This window comes from Apostichopus japonicus, chromosome 12, assembly GCF_037975245.1.
Source record: "Apostichopus japonicus isolate 1M-3 chromosome 12, ASM3797524v1, whole genome shotgun sequence".
Classification (NCBI taxonomy): domain Eukaryota; kingdom Metazoa; phylum Echinodermata; class Holothuroidea; order Aspidochirotida; family Stichopodidae; genus Apostichopus; species Apostichopus japonicus.
Genome location: NC_092572.1, coordinates 620,286 through 632,594, shown reverse-complemented (window position 1 = coordinate 632,594; position 12,309 = coordinate 620,286).

Below are 12,309 nucleotides of genomic sequence, written 5' to 3'. Positions count from 1 at the left end.
TCATATGTTTTCACGATTGTAGTGTATTATATTTTGTATACATGTTTGTTTTGTGTACAACACATCAAGACTTTGTTGTGTGTTGCGCTTTATAAGAACTGTGTTATTATTATTGTATTATTATTATTGTCATCGTCATCATCATCATTATTATTTTTATTAAGATTGTACACTTTCATTATTTCATCAGATTTTTTGTAGACACAAGAGTAACAACACAATCTCCCTATAAAGATACACATTATCTCTGTGTTGTCTAAACTCTATTGCATTTATTAACTACGACCTCACGTTCGTAAATTACTTTTGCTTTTATTTTCCTTATTGATTTTACTCCTAAGAACTCAAGTATAGAGACGATTACCTATTTCCCATTGACGACTTACACACACTGTAAACCTGTAAAAAGTTGAGGATTACCGCTTTAGACAGTTTTAGGTATATAGGTTATAAATACAATACTATTGGGTTATTAAGGCGGAAGGGGATTCTCCAAAAGAATTTAAGCCGATACTTGTAGCTGGTACATCAATACTGTGCATGTCCCACAACTGTGCATCAGTAACTACTACTTTGTGTTCGTAATTAAGTGTTACAGGTGGTACTGTAACAACTACTAAGCTGTTAAATTGCTCCCATGTTTCTCCCTGAAATACTTTGTCATTTTCTCGAAATATTGAGAAATACTACAAAATCGTCTTCTTTTTCTTTGCCGCTTCTGACATTGAAATGCAATTTTCTCATCTAAATCCCCCTAATGGGAACAAACATTTCTAAAATTACAGGAAGGGAAAAAACTCTACAGAAGTAAGGCTCCTTCTGGCGCGGATCCAGGGTGTGTGGAGATTCACAACAACAATACAATCCTAAAGGAGTATTAGCATATGGTTTAACCGGATTATAGACCCAATTATCAATCGAATTATAAACCTCATTTATAGTGTAAAGATGCCTCGGACTATTGGTCATCAAAGGGTTTTATTCTGACTGATGGGTGCATAAACTCCTCGCGGTCGACTTGGCAGTCGTCTTATCGATAGTATATGTATAGCAATTTGAAAATTCTGCATAGCATGTTGCGATGCCATACCGGATAACGTATAAACTTGTTTTATTAACTTAAACTTATTAGTTTCAAGACTTATGTTTAGAAAACCCACGATTTGTTCTATGTAACGTTCCTTGAAAACATTATGGAGGGATTAATAATAAAAGAGACCAATTACGTTGGACATTTGTATACTAAGAGGCCATGGTACAACCTACATTATATTTGTATTTAAGTGATCTATTACCTTTGCCATAGTTAGCCAGGCATCCAATGTCACAATTTACACTGCTTCTCCCATTTATGTGTACTGCACAGTTTACAAAACAAATCATATATATGGGGACGCACATTTGAAGAGTCAATTTGATGCTATCTATCACAGATTGATGAGTATCAGGTTAATGTAATTCCAATTATGTAATACATTTTAAACTTGATCGGATCGATACCAGAGTCGTCAGTCTGTGTCAACGATTTTGACATTTGCATTTAGAAAGCAATTGTATATTTATGACAAAGTGCTTTCCAAAAATTTTACAATGAACAATTGGCAAATCCAAATCTCAATAAAAATTTCAAGACTCTGTCTAGCTTCTGTTTACCAATAATTTCAGCTTTGTTAAGAACCCAGAACTCATAGTTTTAGCCGAGACACAAAATATTTAAGCTGCATGCGTCCGACGGACGGATTTTTTTTTTTTTTTGGAGAAATACTTTGGAGAAGTACACATACTCACATATCACAACAATATAAAACATAACAAAGGACATTATTATTGAATGAGCATCGTTCCTTCTTTTTCTTGAAATGCACAACTTCTTTACAAAAGTACCAACATGTCTTCTATGATCCAAAAAATGTGATGCTTCAATACCGAGCTGGTAACTTTGGATTACTGAGATTTTAATGCTAAAATAGTCTATGATGTTAGGCCATTAGGCCTTGTCACAAGTTTCGACGACAACGCTCATGGTTCTACTTTCACATAATATCTGAATCATTGTTTCGATCACAAATGTCATGAGTTGGGAAAATTTATCAATTTTACGAGAAGCTTTCCTCTCCGATGCAGAAAAGGATTTTCCATCTAACAATATGTAATTTTTCTCCCGTGGGAGTTGTTAAGGTGAACTGTGCATTCATATACCACTGCCAGTAATTTCTTCGTTGCAAACTTGCGTTAATTCAGCTAGAATGTTGTTCTTGTGCTACGTTAGTGTGTAAACTACATCACATATCTTCTAAAGTAGCTATGCCAACTAGTCAGCTATCCGGTGATGGGTAGCGTTAAGCTAGTGAAAACTTCTATCTAGACTTAGAGACCACATTACTTTTGTGATATAGTGTGTAAGTCAATGGGGCTTTTAATGGGCGTATGCTATCTACAACAGGGACGTTTCAAAACTGGTCGTAGGTAATGACGCATTCAATTTAGATACATCATATCTATCAAGCATGAATAAAAGTAGGATTGCTACAGGACTAGACATAATGTAGTCTTCGTGACATCGATGTTAAACTCTTCGGTAGGTGTTGGTTGCGTAACCATCAGGGGCTAAAAGGCAAGGCTTGTCCATCTGGAAAGATAACTGCATAACAAATGATATGCCAAGATCATCACCAATATGGTCATATATGATATTAAGAATTAATTCTTCTTAGAAAAGAGAATTTATAAATGATAAATATGACCCTAATGAAAAGTAGTTTTTTTCCTAGTTAAATGTATTCTACCCACCTCCCCCATTAATTCAGCGTTTAGAGTTATCACAATGCGCTCTCAATACGAATTACATTTACCTGCTTAACTTATTACATCATTTTATTGGTTCCTTCATTCATTAAACGCGTCCCGGTTCTTCCTTCTCTCCATGCCTCTCACCTATGAACATGTCATTCAGGAATCTAGTCATCTCAGGATTTAACCAAATTTCTGGAAACGAAACACGAACAAACAAAAAAAACTTCAAACAAAGTTGTCAAACTATAAGTATAGAAACAAGAAATGAAAGCATTCTGCGTGACATAAAATCGACAAGACAGAACTATACACAATAGAGATAATCCAACTGAAAAGAATATTAAATATTCCAATTGCAAAGAAGCAAAAGCCTGCAAGAGAGTAGACTACGGAAAACTGCTAATGTTAGAACAATCAGTACTCGGATAGTATTACTTCAATATAAAAATAAAATAAAGATATTTACGAACAACTCTTAACAAAAGCTGCAGCCTCTCTATAACAGCATGAGATTTCAGTATAGTTTGACGCATTGATAATACTGTGCTTAGTCAACGACTCCGATTTGATATCCCAAATTTAATCACCCATTAATTATAAACGTATTCATCTGTGTAGGATTGTGTTACCGTTAATATAAATATACAATTTGAAACAAATATTTGTTGATAAAGAGAAAATTTCAGATAATCTGTTCATAATGTCGAATATTGTATTGGATCGATTATCACCCACAACACCCTGCTGAATGCTAACTTCATGTGTGTTAATTGCACTATGCCTAGTATAACGTTAATGTTAACACAAAAATAGAGAGGGCGCAAGTTCATTAAAATAGTCAACTGTGAATTAAACCATTCTTTCGTTCTCTGTGCGGGGATTATCAGACAGTCGGCTGTTTACTAACATCATACTTGCTTATACTGTGCTTAGTGTAACATAAACGGTGACACCAAACAGGACAACAATAGAGGGCGCAAGTCCATTACAAGAGTCAGAGCCGTATATAGAGAGAGTTTGGCCAACCATGTAACCGATTTGGATTGGTCGAGAGGGAAAACGCCCACACAGGGTGGTAAAATAGGTCCACTTGAAAACTTTATAGCAGACGACACGCATACTCACAGTGTATAGACTATCGTTTTGTACACGAAAAAAAGTACGAAATTATGAAAGAAATGTTGCTGGGGATGCTGCAATCGGTCAGAACATGGATATTGTTGTTCGATTATCCGACTGACCATAAAAGAAGAGGAATTTTTTGGAAGTAGAAAGAACAAGATGGAGATCTAATGAAAAAAAGTCTGTGTAGCCTAGGCCCATACTAGCCATAGGCCCTAGTGTAATACGAGTAATGTACAAGCAATGCGAGAATTTTACGTTCAGACTGGTTTCTGTAATTACATGCATGGCTATTCTCTCTCGTTTTACGATCCACAAATTCGATTTCATTATGCCAGCTCTCCTAATCATAGGCATGGCAGTTTCAGTCGCACATATAGTTATCCTAATTCCTAGTTATTGTATGCCTAGGCTATGCCTAGCCTAAAAAAGTATCACTTTTAGTTCTATGTAAAAGGGTGGGCTAGCCTCTAGGCATCACGTAAAGCCCTAATCCTTAGTTAAGCCCGAAGCATAAGTTAAGCCTGGGCTTAGTTAGACCTGGACCATTCTTGCTATTACTACAACTGTTATAGCACATTACATAATATGGCATAGTATAAGGCCCAATTAAACTAGGTCTAAGGAAAACAAAGTAGCCTAGGCCTAAACTAGTTAGGCTAGGTCTATACACATTGGCAACTTGTGGGTTGTGTACACATACAGGCCTAATTATATAGACCCTTTTAGTATGTCATAAACAAGTGCCCAAATGGTTAAATGATCTTGGTTTGTGTTAATTGTCAGCATTGGCCTAGCCTTTTTAGGCTAACATGAATTCAGCCTAATTTTTTCTTCTTCAAAAGTATAGCCTAGGCCTTGGTTTAATTTGGATGCAGTCAACTATCATTTATCAAAGTTGCATCAGTACCTCCTTATTCCCTTAATTGACACCCACATTGACGATTGAAGTTAAAAAAAACCTTTTTAAATTATCTTTAGACAGTAAATTTTAACTCCCTGAATTTCAGGACTTGTTTTACAAATCAAAGGTGACATGTGCTCTGAAGAAAAACTCCTAACATAAAAAGCCACAGTTAGCAGACTGTGATAATGACAAACCTGGTGAGTGACTTCTAGACTGAAATCCAGTTCCTGCAACCACAGCAATAAAGTCTTTGTTTTAATCAATGCACTTGTGTGTTTGAAACTTTCAAATGGACACTCAATGGCAGTTGGTTAAGATATAAGGTTTTACCTTCATCATGGAGAGTCGAAGGGAATCTGCCTCATCATCTGAATAATGGACTCAAGGATAGCAACAAATCATGATTGGATAATGATTTTGAGCAAGTAAATATCTGGCAATTTGAAAGTTTGTATTATTTTTTTACATATTATTTAAGCTGTTTAGCTCACACACAAGCAAATGATCAAGTGACAACAACCGATGCAGTATATTTAAAGGTATTGAAGACTTGCCCTAAACCGCATGCCGCGCTCTGAAAAAGTTTACTTTCCGTTGCTTGCAAGTGAAGTTTTTTCTTGTGTCGCTACAAAATGCAGACAGTAATGAAACCCGATACCTTGTTATCTTTTATCTAGACCTGAGATGTCCACGCTGCTATGTGCACTGTGTTGTGGGTATTGACTGTGATGTTTGTATTGACTGTACACTAATGTCTATTTAAAGATGGTAGCAAGCTGTATGTGTATTTTCTGGGATCAATGGTGGTGTCTAACACTTCTGTTACACCGCATTCGAATCTAGGTCAGATAACCGGCATGAGACGTTTCTTTGTGCGGGAGTCTCCACACCCTTTAAGGAGAAGTATTTATATCCCATTAATAGAGAAAGAATTATGTTTCAATTGGTAGCATGCAACTTAAAATTTTGCAAACATTAGATACAATCAAACAATAACAAGGTTCATTTACAAGGTAATCTACTGCCCTTTATTTCACATTAGTCTGTCACATCAGAAGGTCACAGCTTTCAATAATTATACAAACAAATTCCCTTGATGGGTGCTTCGTTAGATTCCTGCAATTTTCAAGTTTATCAATGTAATAAGTTCTGAATGTGGCAATGTGGAGAAGCTTTGGGATAATCTGTGGATAAGACTGCCAGACTATCAACAAGATTCCACATCCATGCAACTCCAACTGCTTCCTTCACCTCCTTGCAGATGTACCACATGTCCAAAAAAAGTCAGCATTGGTTAATGTAATTAAAATCTGGCTTCCTCCTGAGCTGGCAAATACACATGAATTGTCAAGTACAGAGGTCAGTGTGAAACCACTGAAAGATCTTCTCAGCTTTCAAGAAAACAAAGACTTGAAGCCAAATTGACAGAAGCCACACTGATACCATTCCACTCTCATAAGATAAAGGTATCACACACACACTTCATTTTGCTTCTGCGATGCAGTGCCTGGTAGACTGTGAGGGTCACCCAATGGATGTTTTAACAACTGCCTGGTTTATTCATCCTAATGTCTAGTCGTCATCCTGTCATGGCCTTGAGCAAGTTGAACCCACTTCAACACAAAGCAGCTATTGAATTCTTGTCTAGGTACTGTCAAATCCACATCACCATCATTGCGGGTTCCAGCTACGCTGACCATGATAAAAGAGTACAATGAGGGTTTTTTACTTCACCCAACAGAGCTTGCATTCCAGTACCATTGGGCAGCTGAAAAGATATTCAGAAATTGTTATATATGAGTGTGTTTGTATGCATGCATATGCGTGATTTTCTTGCTTTACAGAACAGCTCCATTTTGATAAGCTATGTAACGTGTAAACCTGCCAATCATATGTTTGAAATAGGACAGGCTGAAACGATTCTTAAATGCAAAGCTTAACGACTTCTTGCATTTTTATACATCACTGTTCAGGTAAGGCCAGTAAGGGCAGTATGAAGAATAAGTAACAATTAATAATTATCATTATGGCCATTTGCTGTCTGCATAAAAACAAACTGAATGATGTCATCAGCCCTATGCTCAGTTGACAACACTGACAAGTAGGCACACTATGTCAGTGTGATCCATGAAACCTCATTAAGGACATGACCGTATAGTATATATGTTAATGGAAAATACATAAGCTACAACAGACACCAGTATTTAGTTGTTGCAGGTTTTTTTTTTTCTCGACAGACCCATTCAATCTGTTGCACCTACTATAGCCTAGTACTACCTTCCTGAGAAATTAACACCACAATATCAGTCTTAGGTTTGCCCACAGACTCCCAACTATTGCTAACTCCTACACTCAAGTATATAGTTTAGTTTAGTAGAAAAAATGACCAGGAGAGACATTCAAGTCCCCATTAAGGACCCTAAGGCTATATGAGAGGAATAAAACCGAGGACATCAAATGCCATACCCAATTACAATGCTTAATGTACTCATCCAAAGTATTCTTAAACCCATACACACTACTTGCAATTCAACCTTCTCAGGCAAACCATTCAATCCATTCACAACCCTTGTATAAGTTGTATTAGACTTTAGAGAAAAAGTTATGCCGAATATTAATCCTACTATGTAACTTCTGGAGTTTAATACAATGACCTCTGGTACAACTACTTTTTGGCAAACCTGAAAGATCAGTGAAGCATAAATTGTCATTTTATGTGTAGGCCTACTTTATTTAATTGAAGGATCTATTAATGTAGGCCTGAAGCTATAGTTGTGCGTCTGTAATCTAGCCTAGCCAGGACTGTGATGTGTGCTTTTCGTTTGTATGACTAAAGTAGGACTAGTAGTATGAGGCGTAAAATAAAACAAGTGTAATGACAGGTTTTCAGCTAGTTTTCTATGCATTTCAGGTGTGAAGATAAACGTAAATGTCATTAACTAACGCATACTCTAATTCATTACCTGATATCCATTTTGTTCCTCGTATGCCTGTCAAAATCTGACATTCTGAGTCGCTTCGTTTGTTCGCAACGAGCACAGTGTGCAAAGCTGCTATATATTGTGTGTGGTGTTTTTCGTGTTTCGCGCAACTGGTAACGACAACTGGACCTATTTTGATGCCCATGGTTTGCGTGTGACGTCACAAATCGCCAGTTGGCCAAACTCTCTCTATATACGGCTCTGACAAGAGTCAATCAACAGTTAAAACACTTCCCTCTTTCGTTCTAAATGCTATGTACCATCAACAACTGTACACTTACAAATGCACCAAAAGAGTAAACCACGATATTTGTATGTTATGTATACCACATAAAATTGAAAGGGAAATTTTTCAATCGCTATTCTTGGGAATATGAAAGCTAGTTATTGACGTCAAACAACGTGAGAGTGCATGAAATAAGAGACTGTCCACATTCATGTCCTTTCTCTAACCATTTTTAAATCTAAAAATACGAATATTTAAGTCGCCCCAGCTCATAATGTGCACTCGCTATATGTTGAGTGCCTTAAATTACAATGAAAATTGATTGTGAAACATACGTTTTGGCAAACGTTATTAGTTGATTGAAAAACATACATAACTTGCAGAGAAAAACTTCCCTATGCTATACATAGCACATCTCCACCTAATAAATCCCATAGCTAACTTAAGCTATATTGAAAGTTCCATTAACTTGTAGCAGTGAAAGAACAGCAATGTTTGTCATCAACAAAAGGCGACGCTGTTACGTTTTATATAATGCCTGCTCTTAGTGACTGTTTCTGTTGTACTGAATTTTCAAACAGGAACCAGGATTATTCAAGGAAACGGAAGGCGGTAACGTTGCAAATGATCGGAATCACAACCGTATATTTACATATACTTTTTAAGAAAAGTCGCCAGGTAAGGACTTTGGCACGTAAAAAAAACCGAACGACTGATCCGCTCACAACCCTAGTCCCATTGCATCGAGACTGTGACTGTGTGATCATCGAAGAAGGCGAACATAATACCAAACATGATCTTAAGAAAGAGGTCGAGAAGTCTTTTTGCATATACGGTTCTGATAAGATTAGAGTAAGACCAACTTCTGTATCTGTACTGTGATCTGTCCTTCGGCTCCGATTTTTAATGGTAGTGAATATTGTGTACAAAGACTAATGTGTAGTGACCAGGTTTTAAAATTCCTTACACTCGCCAGACAACCCTTCTTTACATCATGTCAAGTTATCTTGTATTCCTATTGTTACTTTGTATATGAGATGGCGCTAGTTGATAGTATATATTTGTATATCACATCTCGATACATGGTTAGTTGAACAGAGTAAGCAGTAACCATGTTTCTCTGTATCATGTTAGTTAATATTCTTCTTCTTTTCATTCTAGTTACATGTCAAATACGGACATGTATTATTTATTGTGTTATAAGATGCTTTCCGTCCTCGTTCATTAGATAGCTAATGCAGGTCCCATCTAAACGATAGTCACAAGTTAGGGAACGATATTAACTGTACCTGTCTCTACCGTTACACTGCATTATACACGGCATTTTCCTGACCCGTTACTTCTATTACATACATAGTTCATATTGCGACCATACCATGCTAATATATTTATAGTTATTTCAGTTATTATAGTTAATGTAGGCTACATATCAAACTTTCATGAATGTGAGTTAATTTACTCCTTGCCTAAAACGAAAGTTTATTTATGATGACGTCGTTTCTTGTTAAGTTAGCTGTATTGACAATAAAGTGAAACTGCGCCATCCAAAAAGAGAAAACACATATGTAAAGGTGGACGTAACTACTAAATTGTGAACTAAAATGTATAAAAATGTTAGAAAATAATTACTTTTCTAGTCTTCTAGCAAAACACAGATTCAAATTTCTTATTTCTTTACGCAGGTTCAGTTTTGATAAGATCGAGTGAACGCTGTTATGTTTACAGATATGTTTATAGCTACTTAGATTACGTTGCCTCTGATGCTAATGAAACTATATAGCGCCCCCTCTTAACTAACATACGTGATTATGAAAGGAAAAAGAAAGAAAACAGCACTGGTGTATTATAAGCTCAATATACAGAACAGAGGTTCGACCAGTTAGAGATTGTTACAAAATTCCCTCTTCTAACGAGGCATTGATGTATTTCAGCCGTTCAGGTCAATACAAGGTCAATCAGCCTGCTGAATGCTAATATCATGTGAGTTATTTACACTATGCTTAGTGTAACGTTACCGGTAACATAAAAAAAAATGATTGTGGAGGGTGCAAGTCCATTTAAATAGTCAACTGAGAACTAAAGCATTATTTCTCTATGCTAGCATTATCAGACAGCCCGCTCAATGCTAACATCATTAGAGTCAACTATACTATGCTTAGTGTAACATTAATGGTAACACCAAACAGAAACATAAATAGAAATTGCTCCGATCTTAACATAACAAGAAAGCAATACTATTAGTGAATTATTGGGAGATGAATTCTGTGTTTCTGAATGCAGAATGTAGGCTACATATCAACACTTTCATGAATGTGAGTTAATTTACTCCTTGCTTGAAACGGAGGTTTATTTATGATGACATCGTTTCCTTAATTAATTGTATTTGTGTGTGTGTGGTATGCAATCCTTGAAATCCACAACGTATTCTAAGATCCCAGTAGAGTTGTAAAGTTAGCTGTATTGACAATAAAGTGAAACTACGCCATCCAAAATGAGAAAACACATATATAAAGGTGGACGTAACTACTAAATTGTGAACTAAAATCTTTAAATATGTTTACAATATAGCTTCTTCCCTAGTCTTCTAGCAAAACACAGATTCAAAGGTCTCTTTCTTTACGCAGGTTCAGTTTTGATAAGATCCACGAACGCTGTTATGTTTACAGATATGTTTATAGCTACTTAGATTACGTTGCCTTATGAAGCTAATGAAACTATATAGCACCCCTCTTAACGAAAATACGTTTGTGAAAGGAGAAAGAAAGAAAACAGCATTGGTGTATTATAAGCTCAATATGCAGAACAGAGGTTCGACCAGTTAGCATATGGAAAAGTTTAGGCTATAAAAGAGCATTTGCTCTACAAAGCCACACAGACTAAAATCCGCCGATGTTATGAGTCACCGGTATGAATATGCATATTGACAGGCGGACTGTTCCATTACCGGCAAGGGGATTGTATTTGTTTCTAAATGAATTGATGCTAAAATAATTATAGCAGTGAATGTAAACGAACACTGAGACATGACGTTGTGTTTATACATTTATTTGTCTGCACACCTTTTAATCGAACTTGAGAAAATAACATTTGTTACAAATCAATTGGTTGTAAAAGCAAAATAAAGAGTTACCCACTTACAGTGGTATCATCCAAACAAACAACCAGTGATAGTCCTAGCGATAGCTTTAGCCTACGTACATACGAGTGTTAACCTAACTGTACGAAACCATATGCATTAATACATAAAGCACGGTAGGCCTGTACGTTCGCTACAAACGTTTACGTGGGCAATTTATATCACTATATTCATCCTATTTCAAAGGAAACTATGAAATAGGATTCTCAGCTTGTTAATTTATGTTTATTGCAATGTCGTCATCTTATTTCATTGCATATTACTTAACAAATTTCGAAATTCACCTCAGAAATCACAATACGGTTGTCGGACGAAGCATCAGTGAGAATGTTGTTGATACACAAGCTGATTCGTGACGTAGCTCATGAATAAATAATGAGGCGTTATAATGAGGTTTTCGAAGAAAAATTTCTAACGGAAACTTTCATTCGATGGAAAAAAGACATACAGTGAACATTAACCAATCAGAAATAGGCTTATATAATATGAAAGAACAGAATTTGAAGTTAGTTGCGCAAGTTTAGCCATGCAGTTTGATAAAACGGTCTGAGAATTCGAGTAGTTTGAAGTTAGCGTCCTTGTAAAATAAACGAATATGCAAGCACATAAATCCGACTGGACTAAAAATTTAAACTTTTTTAATCGGAAAACGACATACAGTAAAGTTCAGATTAATGATGATTCGTTAAAAGATTATGAAAGAGAAATGTTTAAACTACTGTAATTTGTTTTAGCCGATATCAGTAAATGATATCGGTACATTGATTTTGTTCAAAAGATCGCGATACGGTCGTTTTGGAAGGTATAAAACACACACTTAAGGCCCGAGGTCGACTATGCACGGATCAAATGATCGCCACCTTTCCATATGAGATTGTTACAACGTTCCCTCTTCTAACGAGACATAGATGTATTTCAGCCGTTCAGGTCAATACAAGGTCAATTAACCTGCTGAATGCTAACATCATGTGTGTTAATTACACTCACTATACTTAGTGTAACGTTACTGGTAACAGAAAAAACAGAGTGAAAATAGAGGGCGCAAGTCCAATAAAATAGTCGACTGGGAGTTAAAACATTCTTTCTTTCTCTGTGCAAGGATGATCAGACAGCCTGCTAAATACTAACATCGTGTGACTTTATT